At 29.2% G+C, this 12,898-nt stretch overlaps 1 protein-coding gene across 3 annotated transcripts in view; it reads right to left on the minus strand.

Annotated features, from left to right (window-relative positions):
- LOC108905683 overlaps positions 1–12,898 on the minus strand; it is a 56,311-nt gene that overhangs the window by 26,315 nt on the left and 17,098 nt on the right. The gene's annotated exons all lie outside the window — the stretch shown is intronic.

The following is a 12,898-nucleotide window of genomic DNA, read 5'->3' on the forward strand; positions in this document are numbered from 1 at the left end:
AAACTTTGTTAGTATTTTAAATCGATAAAGAAATACTAAATTATGATATGAAATAATAAAAACTGAGACAATATAAAATTTTATAACTGTTATCACAGTCATCTCTACTACAACTATGAGCCTCATCAGCAATAATAAAAATTCATCAATAACCCAAAAACTGTAAGAAATAGGTATAGAAAATGTTATTAGTCGAAAGGGAATTTTGGGCTAAATCGCTAATGATACAGTATGTCCACGGTTAGAGTGGAAAAGAGGGAAAATATTTTTATTTTTCATTTTACGAGAAAAAGGCATTCTTGAGTAAAATTTTTGCTTGTCTCTAAAACGCGGTTGGCAGGAACAACTTTCATCTTGCATGTACAGGGTGATCAGAGAATCGGTAAATATAAAAATTGTTCAGGAATAAATTGCCTTTGTTTTTGGTACAGTACAGAAATATGCATGTACACATATAAAAAAATCGTTAAAGAATAACATGCCTTTGTTTTAAACAATACTGAAATATGTTATCTAGAAACGTTGCTTAGAATTAAAATTTATATTATAATTTCAATTTGTGTATGAATCGGCCTACTTTGATAGAAATGGACAGTAAAAAAAAATTATTCATTTTACGAGAAAAAGGCATTCTTGATTAAAATTTTTACTTATCTCTAAAGGCATTTTAAAGATATTTTAAAGACAGGCAAATATATTAATCAAGGATGCCTTTACACATACACTGCTATACACAAATTGAAATTGTAATATAAATTTCAATTCTAAGCAACTTTTCTTAATAACACATTTCTGTATTGTTAAAAACAACGGAAATTTATTCTTGAATGATTTATATATTTAAAGACTTTCTGATCACCGTGTACATGCAAGATGAAAGTTCTCCATGCCAACCGCATTTTAAAGTCAAGAAAAATTTTTAATTAAGAATGGCTTTTTCTGGTAAAATGAAAAATATAAATATTTTCCCTCTTTTCCACTCTAACCGTGGACATACAGTCTATCTATTTGAAAAAAGTTGTTTTGCACATTTGAAGTACGTATAAGTATGTGAAACCTGGATATTAAATTCTTGTTTGTAATTATGGTTTCCCTTAACGTTATAGTTCCAATAGTAAACTTCCAAAAACCGATCCCTTGATTTCCATTTCGTAAAATTAACAAATTCGAAAGCAATATTGTTTCAGAAAAAGTGATCTGCAAAATGTTTTGATTTAGAGATAAACAATATTTGAGAATGAAAACAGAATAATTTTCGAAACGTCAAAAAAAATGGAAGTGCACGATAGTGATGTGATTTTTCTATTTTTTTAATGCAATTTCAGCGTGAGATTTTTGGGTTAGGCAATCTTAATTATAACAAAACAACCCTAGACGGATCCTTTTTGGAGCAATGGTTTATTCAACTACTTTTAAATTTTTTTCGGAAGTGTGGCACAGTATCCAAATAAACCAAGGAAAATTAAAATTATGCCACAAATAAATAGCTTTAGACAAAAAAAATTGTATTGTCGTTAATATATTATAGACGTAAGCTTAACATAATCTAGCAATAATAAATGGTTACCTATCAAAATAACATTATTATTCAAAAATGTTTTTATGTATTTAAAATATATTTCTTTTACTCAAAAATAAATGATTTTTTATTATTGCTCTCATAAAAGAAATTCAAAAGACCATAAGTAACAATGTAATTGTTTGTAAGAAATCAGTTAGTTTGCGTTGTTAGTAGCAAAAACTAGGTATTAAAAAGTGTGAAGCCTGTATCTGAAATATTCTCCTTACCTGCTGGTCTGTGGGGGTGTACGGAGGATCGGCATCTGAATCATAATAAGGAGTTGGTACCTACAGGAAGGAATTACATATAAATTGACAATAATTAAATTTTATTAAAGAAACTCACATCTCTCTCAGAATCCGAATTAAAATCATTTGATATTTCCTCCGACAATAAACTGTTTTCCTGCAATATTCGTATTATTAGATTAACATATCACAAAAAAATGAGTCGAGCATACCTGAGCGACAGGAACACAATTTTCTGCCACCGGAGTATTTTCTGGTAGTTTAAGAACTCGATTTTCCAAAATAATGATGAAATCAGATTTTTGTTGAGATCCACTTTGAATTGATTCTTTGTTTTCTTGATAATTTTTCTACAAATATAGTTTTGTTCGTAATAAATGTAAAATATATGTGTACAAATATAAGTAAGTAATTGAAAACATAAAGAACTATCTTATTTTTTGCCTTATGAGTAAAGTTACCCTAATTAAAAATCGGCCTGTATTTAAATTAAAATTAGTAATTTTGAATATACCAACATACTTATATAGGCTGTCAACTGTCAAGTTTACCTGAGTCACAGAAATACAATTTTCTTTCGACGAAGTATTTTCTGATGTTAGAAGTAATTGATTTTCAAAAGCAACTGTTTTTTCAGTTTTTTCTTGTAGTCCAATTTGAACATGTTGATATGGAGGTAGAGGACAGTTGCACAATCTGTTTGTCATTTTTTTCAGAGTTGCATTATTTTCTTTATTATCTTCAAGTTTCTGTAAAAGTTGTAATTTTTAATTCAATGAATATAATATGTTTGGAGATAAAGTTGAAAAGATAAAAATCTAGGTTTCATATTATCAAATATTAAAAAATATTCAAATGAAAATTGTTAAACCTACCAAATCTACCTGAGTCAGAGAAATACAATTTTCTTCCGACGAAGTATTTTCTGATATTACAGGTGTTCGATTTTCGAAGGTTACTGTTTTATCAGTTTTTTCTTGAGGTCCAATTTGAATAGGATCATATGGAGACGGAGGATAGTTATATAACCTATTTGCCATTTTTTTAGAGCTTATTTTATTTTCTTTATTCTCTTCATCATGCTAAAATCGTTGTTTGTTTTCAATAAATGATGTAAAATGTATGTATAGAAAACAATTAAAAACATAAAGAACTATCTTATTTTCGTCTTATGAGAAAAGTTAACCGAATTAAGAAAATTGGTAATTTTAAGTAAACCAACATATTTATACAGGTTGTTACCTGTCAAACCTACCTCAGTCACAGAAATACAATTTCCTTTCCCAGAAGTATTTTCTGATGTAAGAAGTAATTGATTTTCAAAAGTAACTGCTTTGTCATTTTTTTCTTGTACTTCAATTTGAACAGGTTGATATGGAGATAAAGGACAGTTACACAATCTGTTGGTCATTTTTTTAGAAGTTGGATTAATTTCTTTATTATTTTCATGTTTCTGTAAAAGTTGTAATTTTAATATTTTATATAATAATTAAAAAATCTGCATGTATTCAAATGAAAATTGGTAATTTTAAGTAAAGCAACATACTTATACAAGCTGTCACCTATCCAACCCACCTGAGTCACAAGAATACAATTTTCTTCCACCGGGGTATTTGCTGATGTTAAAAGTACTCGATTTTCAATAATAACAATCTTTTTAGATTTTTGTTGAGATTCAATTTGAACTGACTCATCTGGACGACCGTTGCGCAATGTATTCGTATCTTCGTATTTTTTCTGTAAAACATTTTATTTTTTATTCAATAAATATATTTCCATATGAAGTTGAAAAGAGAAAAACTGTTTTACTTTCACGTTAGTGAAAAAAAATACTAGTATAAATTAAGTTTAAGTAGGCTTCCTATACAGAAGTGATCGAAATTTTTACTAACTTTGTTTCTAAAGAGAACAATTTTCCAGAAAAAAAAAACTGTAATACCAATAACTATTTAACTCATATTAACATAGTTAATTTAAAATATAACTTTTATTATGAACGAATTTCATTATAATTTAGCACTTCACGTAGTAACTAGAAATTTTTTTAAATTTTTACATGGCGTTTTTGACAATCGCAAATAGTATCAACTTTATTGTCACCCAAGTATGTTGTGTTTTCAAATAAAACATAATACATGTAATCATTGTGAAATATTAATAAGATGCTAACTTAATCACGAAATAAATGCTACTAGTATATGTTAATACAATAAATGTATGATGTCAATATGAAGCTTTGAAATATTCGAATTATCACCACCATTATTATCAATGCACAAAATGCATCCTTTTAAAAGATCTAGCACAATTTGTGTATAATTGATATTATTTGTGATTGTTAAAAGTTCACAACTATCTGTGAAATACTAAATTAAGTAAGTAATCATCACTTAGGTATGTGATTGGAATGTTTAAAAAAAAGATAGGTATTTATCATTAAAAGTTGACTTTTACATGATATTTGTTAAGTGTCAAAACAACAGTTTTTTGTCTTCAGAACGTAAAAGTCTTTTACATCAACTTACAAAAATTAATGAAATTACAGTTGATAGAGATTATTTACTAAAACTTGTTTGTTACATTGCTTCGTTACTAAGAATATTTGATATTAAAATTTATGCAGTAAATTGTAGATGATATACATGTCAAATAAATTCATTGTAAATGTGAAAATTTTCTCTTCATATTTTTAGTAATTTTTGAACTATGAGATACAGTTTTCAAAACAATGTTGTTTGATACGCGATTGCGAAATTCTTTTTCATTCTCGAATGATTTTTTGAAAGCTTTCAGTCCCGAATGCAAAAATCTAGCATAAAAAATAATTATTTTAATGCCATAATTTACTATACATCCTATTTAAAAAAAAGTATCTTGTCTTCAATCAAACAGTATGGATTACGTTAAAAAACTAATTGTCATCTGGCTGGGAAGTTATTTGTGTACAACTATTATTGTCACACTTATTTGTAGCTCTATTAATAACGAAGCTATGTGAATTGAAAAATGAGATAATTAATCATTTTTGAAAATATCTGGCAAGCCATGATTTTTTTTACTTAACAAAAGAGCCCATAGAATTCGTTTCATAAAATTGCAAATACCTCCCCATTTAAGCCTTATAGTTTACGAAAACCATGTACAAAACATAGAAGAAAATCCTGTATAAATTATTCACCCGGTACAAATATTATCGGTATTTAATACGTACCTTTCTTTTATTTGTAGAGATTTGTTTGAATGATTCTAAAAAAAATAAAACAAACATTGTAACAATATGTCAATAATTATTTTAACAAATATTTAATAGTAATTTTCAGTAAGCAATTTCTAATAATTCATAGCATTAATTTATTTGTCAGATACTATTCCAAGATTTAATTTGGAGTATGAAATAAAATTTAAACTCAAAACTCTCCTGAATATTCAAAGCTCAAGGTCAAAGGAAAATTTAGTGGGAGAAAGTAGATCATATAAATATAACTGAATTCAATAATTATATATTTTGTTTATAAACTGTTTTCTCAAGTGTCATGAAATTAATTGATTTAAAAACATTACTGTTAATAATATACTTACTTAGACTTCTTTGTATCATTTTATAACTTCGTGTATTAGAATCCATGGTACACATACGTCTCCTACTACCAACGATTAGAGTGATACTGCAGCTACTGCAGCACTAAATCTAATTTAACGCACAAAATTTGCTTTTCGATGTTGCCAAATTTTCGGCCGCAATAATATTCATGAAATGTAAAATAACAGACTTATATATGAATATATATATTAAAATGTATATGATGTCAGCGCCTCTACAGCTAAAGTGCTGAACTAATCCGACCTTATTGCGGCCGTGGTTTTTGGTATATTTCTTGTAAACCGTTTAACCGATTTTAAAGAAACCTATATATTTGAATAAATTAAAACGACATCTAGCTAGTAAATATGAATAACATAGCAAATTAAATCGTTTTCATGGTAAAATCAATGATCGAATTATTGCGGCCGGTATACGGCCGTCGTATCGTCGTTGACGCAATAATGTATGTAATTTGCTCCATGTATGGCCGCAATATTATGCGCGGGATATATATATATATATATATTGTAGCATTTAAAATTACTACCGCCAGAAAAGTACTTAAAATTTGTAAAATCATATTAATTACTTTATGAATAACTAATTTTACAATTACAATGTAATAAGGTAACAGAAAAATTAAAATACTTGATAANAAATACCTACCTTACTTATTTAAATGACAAAATGTACTTAATTTTACACACGTTTTTTAACAATGTCAAAACTAGACAACAAATTTATTTTCATGCTCTCGAAAACCGTATGAAGCTTGAATTAATTGATCTTATGAAGAATGAATTAATACAAATGGGTTTCTAATTTAAACTAATTCAGCTACTAACAAAAACATCCTTCATTTATTTGATTGAGAAGAATTCTTACCGAGGTTATTCACTCATTGGAGACCTTCGATGAAGATTTTGACCTAGTTCCAGCATCAAAGTGTATTTTGAGGGGAAATCTTTGAACCATTCGAAGGAAATGGACATTTTTTTTGACAGTATTGAACTGAAAACAAAACATAGTAAAAGTAAAATAGCTCGTATTTAATAGTAAGCTATAATCCTAACGCTTGGCGTAAATGTTAGTGCTGTTTATCTCTTCTATAACGTTAAATGAATATCAACACAAATCTACACAAATTAAACAAAGTCATATAATTTACTTACCTCAGTATTTAAGTATAATAACATATTTTTAGGTAGCTAAAACACAATGCTATTACTCTATGTGTCAGTAGGTACATTTTAAAGATAATGTCATACTGTACAGTTTTCTTTATAAGAATTATTATCCTCTATATTTTCTGTTCGCAGCATGTCAATTAAACAATTTAAAAAATATACTATTCCAAACCTTCGACAACGATTTGATTTTTTGCGCCCACAGTTTAAATGAAAATAATATGTACAATGTACTACACAATAACTTGACTTTTACAGGATGTAATACAATCAGCTTTGTTTTTAAATATGTTTCGTTAGTTTCTTGTTGAAGAAGAATGAAAACCTTTAATTGCTCTAAAACAAATTCAAAAGAATCAAACTTATTATTAAGTAATAGATAAAGAGCGTTTCAGAAAAAATATTCCGAAAATCGTAGAGAAGGGGGTATAAAATCTAAAATGACTTTCAATACAATCTGTTGATGTTCTTTGGAGATATTGGCTATTTTTTTATCCTATATCTTACCTTAGAATTTATGGTACGTTTTTTTTTTAATCACGGTATACAGTATGTTTTCAAAAACTGTTTTGATATATCCATTATCAATAACGAAATAAAGTGTATATAGACAGATTTGGCGGAAGAAACTGCTTATGTAGTGGATGAAGGTAAATTTCAAAACAAGCAAGTCGTCAGTCGGTTTAAAATTTTTAGGCTCAGACTAAGCTTACAGCAAACTAAATTTTTGTACTGCTTGGAGTAACCCTTCGTACTTTTGTAAACTTTTTTATTGTAGATTTTTCGAGAAAAAGTTATTCTTTATAAAAAAATTTACTTATCTTGGGAAACCATGGGCAGTAATCAAATATGTAAAGAACATACAAAATGTGAAATTTTCCCTAAGCAAGGTGCCTTTAATGTTTGTTTTCGTTAAAAAAAAATGTATATAACAAAGTTCTTCGAGAAGTCAAGAAATGCTTAAATACGGGATTTAGTCAGAAAAGAATAATAATCACATTTTGAAAATAAGAAAAATGTAATTACCATGGATATTTCCTTATCAATGTCAAAGTCAACATATTTGTTTTTATTAACTGTACACCGAATAATTTTTATTAATAATGCTAACCCTAAAGCAACGAATTTATCCTGTGGAATGTTATGGAATCGGTAATGTTTCATATCGATATGCAATACAAATTTTATGTGAAAAGTATCTAAATGGATCTGTAACTCGTAGAGTAGTTCGAAAGGGAATTATAAAATTCGATACCACTGGTGATGTAAAAAATATTAATATTAAAAAGATAAAAAAAGTATACAATGATAACGAGCTGCTACTGTTGTAGTTATGGAGTTTGTACAAGACAATCGAAAGATATCACTCAGGAAAAGGTCAGAAAACATAGATATTAGTTAGTAGATCTCATATTTTTATAATATACAGGGTGTCTCTGAAAAGGATATACAACGCTTGACCACAGGTTCCTTGGATGAAAATAGGATTATTTAGCCTAACTTACCTATATACAAAAGTGCACGCCTACTGAGATATAGCATTCTAAATATAGAACAGATAACCTAGTTTTTTTCAAATAATTTGAAAACTGTTTTCCTTAGAAACTTCAAATTTGGTACACATATTTTTTTATATAAGGGCAATGTAAATATGGAATTTGGTGAGAATACATATACAGAATGATCTCTTTCTAGTGTCTGTGCGCCACTGGCTATCCCGTAACTTTTTTGTATGTATGCCAATGACGACAGAATTTATATTTTTAAAAATAAGCACTATTTTAGAAGATTTTTTGCCTCTTACAAAATTTTGATATCGTTTATGGATTTCGAGTAAAATTGGCATTTTTTACGCATTTAATAATATAAAATCAGTTTAAGATAAATAGAACGTTCTAGTACGAGGTGCCATATAACAGAGAAACAAATTCATAACAATAATTAAAAGGTTCTGTGTCAAGCTAGCTGTGATTTAATTTTAGCTTACTTTGTTTTTTATTGCAATTTATACTTTTGCTTAACAAACTGGTATGTTAGTAGTTTTGGGTTATTGTGAAGGAAATTGTTGTGCTACTGTTCGAACATATGTTGAAAGATTTCCTAATCGAAGAACTCCAAATCACAAAACATTTGCTAATGCGGAGAGACGCCTTCGGGAAACAGGACGTTTTTTACCTGTAACATTATATCGTGGATAATGTACGGCCGGAATTATTCAGCTGGAGGAACAAATTTTGGAAAGGGTCGAAGAAATTCGAAGTAAATAAAAAGCGTTTAGCGGCAGAGGTTGGCTTTCAAAAAGTTCCTTTAATAGAGTATTGAAAGAACAGTTATTACAGGTTACAGATATTACAGGGTACAGGTAGGTATTACAGGTTATTAAAGATCTAATAGGTGGATAGGTAGAGGAAATAATGCCCCTTTAAAATGGCCACCTCGATCCCCGGACCTAAACCCATGTAATTATTTCATTTGGGGAGCGTTGAGGACCACAGTTTAAAATAACTTTTCAGTAAATACAGAAAACGAATTGTTATGAGAGGTAATGCACAATTATTGGATAATTTCTAATTTTCGAAGAACTAATGTTTGCGTTTAAGAACAAGAAAGTAACTTTGAGCATTTACTGTAATATTATTTTAATGTGATTACAAATATCAGTTTATTTAAAATGTTAATGTTGACTTTTTTACATTATTAGTTGATATTGTTTATATAAAATATTAGTGTTGATTTTTATTTTATTGATACTAATACAAAAATGTGGTTATTTTTTTTTAATGTGACGTTTTTTCATTATTATTCCCTGCTTTGAGGCTACAGTTATAAATTATTTTTTATAAATCGGAATGTTTGCCTATATTTAATGTATAAAAAATGCGAATTTTACTCGAAATCCATAAACGATATCGAAATTTTGTAAGAGCAAAAAAAATCTTCTAAAATAGTGCTTATTTTTAAAAATATAAATTCTGTCGTCATTGGCATACACACAAAAAAGTTACGGGATAGCCAGCGGCGCACAGGCACTAGAAATAGAACATCTTGTATATGTATTCTCTCCAAATTCTATATTTACCTTGCCGTTATATAAAAAGATAAGTGTACCAAATTTGAAGTTTCTAAGAAAAATAGTTTTCAAATTATTTGAAATAGGTTATCTATTCTATATCTAGAAAGCTATATCTCAGTAGGCGTGCACTTTTGTATATAGGTAAGTTAGGCTAAATAGTCTTATTTTCATCCAAGGAACCTGTGGTCAAGCGTTGTCCATCCATTTCAGGGACACCCTGTATAAAGAACCCCGAGTATTGAACACCCGTCAATTTTTATGAAACCTCGTATTTTGATAGTCCTCGTCATGCTAATCAAAAGTCTCAATGAACATGAATCACTATAACCCTTTTCAACCCCCCAAAACCACCCCCAAAGATCAGGGTAATAAACTTGACAGATTACAAGTCAATTGGCTTACCGTAATATTTTACTACTGTAGTCGAACCTAAAGATACCTATACCATAACTAGGCTTAAGACTATCAATGGGCACCGAGCCCTACGACCCCCACCAACCCCCCAAAACTACCCTCAAAGGTCAGGGGGATGCACTTGACGGATTATCGGTCAATAAAACTACCGAAATATTTTACTACTGCAGTCGAACGTATAGCAAGGGTTTCACATCCCTCAAACAGCAAAAAATCTTATGGTAGGTTTTGGTACTTTTTGTGGGTTAAAGGGTATTAAACAATAAGATGGATGCAGGATGGAATTCAAGATTGAATGGTTTCATAAGCCATAAACAGGCAAAAATCATGTCAGGCTTCGATAAGAACTGGGGTTGGTCCGACCCCAATCGTAGGATTTGGGTTGGGGGTGGGTGGTTCAATTGTCGGGGGTCGGCGTCGGAAAGTATAGATCGCTTAGGTGGTTGTGAAATGGAATTCACGATTAAACAGTTACACAACCAGTAAGCAGGGAAAAGTCATATGACAGGCTTTGGTAGTTGGTGGAGAGGGAGAAGGATGGGGGGCTAAGTGTTTTGGAGATAGTAGTCTTAAGCCTAGTTACAGTTTGGGTGCCTGTAGGTTCGACTGCAGTAGTAAAATATTTCGGTAGTTTTATATTAAGTGCATCTACTTGACATTGGGGGGGGGGGTTGGTGGGGGTTGCAGGACTCGGTGCCCATTGATAGTCTTAAGCCCAGATATGGCTAGGTTCAACTACAGTAGTGAAATATCACGGTAACCCAATTGACCCGTAATCTGTCAAGTTCATTACCCTGATCTTTGGGGGTTGGAAAGGGTTGTAAGGCTTCGTGCCCATTAAAAATTTTGATCAGCATGATGAGGACTATCAAAATACGAAGTTTCATATAAATTGATCGGTGTTCAATTTCCATATGTTTTGTGTGGGCTTCTTTCAAATTTTGAAATATTTTGGACTCCCTGTATGTTTTATTACATATTTGATTACTGCCCATATAGTCCAGGCGGTACTTGTTTCGGGTTGGGTAAAACGCATATGATCGGAGATTTTTGCTTTAACGGCTTCTAAATAACATCAGAAATGATAATATTTCTATGCAAATAAAAAAAAAACGTGGGCTTAATTGTTATTGCAAAAAAGTATAAAAAAATAGCAAAAAAGTTCATTTTTTTCTTGGATTTCTCGTCGACAACTTAGCAACTATTCGTTTTAGACAAAAATGGAAGAGGAAAAAAAGTTTTATAATTAAATTTTGATCAGGATAGAGTTAGTTGCAATTCGAAAAAATAATTATTGTTGTTGCAAAAATTTGAAAAATCATATAAAAAATTGCAAAAATGCTAGTTTATTTGCAATTTTTTGTTCAGACACTTGAATAATACCTAGGATCTTCATATTTTTTCCAATTAAACTTCTTAGTGCATAGAATCATCACACCAAATTTCATCCAATTCGGTTCGATAGTTTTTACATAATAATTGTTTATTTTTTTTATTTTTTTTAAATTAAAGAATTTTCAAAATCAAATTTCTAAAAATTTAAAGCCTTTGAATACTTGAAAATTTCACCACAAAAAGAAGAGCTCTCAAGCTTTAAAATGCTTTTTGAAAAATTAAAATCAGACGACTAGGAGAGCCGTGGTGATTGTTTAAACATTTTCGCAATTTTCACGCTTATAAACAATTGCAATAATTTAATGTATTTTCAATTTTTTTTTTAATTTTAAAATATGGTTTGAAAGTACTGGGAAAGGCGAGTATTTAAAAAAACCTGATGATCCGGCCATTATTTTCGGAGTTATAGCCCGTTAAAGATAACCCATATTTACAGCAAAACTATAAGGGCTGTTTTTTGAACCAATAGGTTTGTTATTCCGAGTAATTTCCAGATATAAATTTTCAAAATTTTCAATCACGGGCGTCCCATTTAAAATGTCACTGAAAGATATTCAAGACCGCATGAAATCAATGAAGTATCAGTGGTGGGGGGAGCAAGCACACAGCTACTCCGATCTGAATTCTCGAGTTCAAAATTGCGACACTCGGAAAAATTTCACTTATCTCAGCGTCTAATGGACCAATTTCGATGATTTTTTTTTAAATCGATGTCTCGCAACTAAAAAATTCAATTATCATATTTTCAACTACATTTTATTATTAACTATTAGACTTTTGACATGCCGATAAACAGTTACTTTAAAAAATGATTAATTTATTATGTTTATTTATTTACTATGTTAATTTTCACGACCAAAATTTTTGCATGTTGCACCATGTTGTTGGTATTAATTAAGTATCCAAAAGATTCTTATACTTTTTTTTATAAATAAAAAATAAATTTTAGATAAATATTTTAAAAGTAAACGAAAAAATTAAAATTATAATTATTCACAATTTATGTGAGTAATAATTTTTGAAAGACTTTTAGAAATTTATCGTACAACTAAAAATTAATACCAATTTTCAGTTGTTTATTTAAATAATTATTGTTTAAACAATTTTATAATATTTAAACAAACTTACTAGTATTACCAAAAATTTGAAAAGAACATTAAATTATTGCAATTGTTTATAAGCGTGAAAATTGCGAAAATGTTTAAACAATCACCACGGCTCTCCTAATCGTCCGATTTGAATTTTTCAAAAAGCATTTTAAAGCTTGAGAGCTCTTCTTTTTGTGGTGAAATTTTCAAGTATTCAAAGGCTTTAGATTTTTAGAAATTTGATTTTGAAAATTTTTTAATTTAAAAAAAAAAAAAAAATAATACAATTATTATGTAAAAACTATCGAACCGAATTGGATGAAATTTGGTGTGATGATTCTATGCACTA

This window comes from Anoplophora glabripennis, unplaced genomic scaffold (genome assembly GCF_000390285.2).
Source record: "Anoplophora glabripennis isolate ALB-LARVAE unplaced genomic scaffold, Agla_2.0 scaffold211, whole genome shotgun sequence".
Taxonomy (NCBI): Eukaryota; Metazoa; Arthropoda; class Insecta; order Coleoptera; family Cerambycidae; genus Anoplophora; species Anoplophora glabripennis.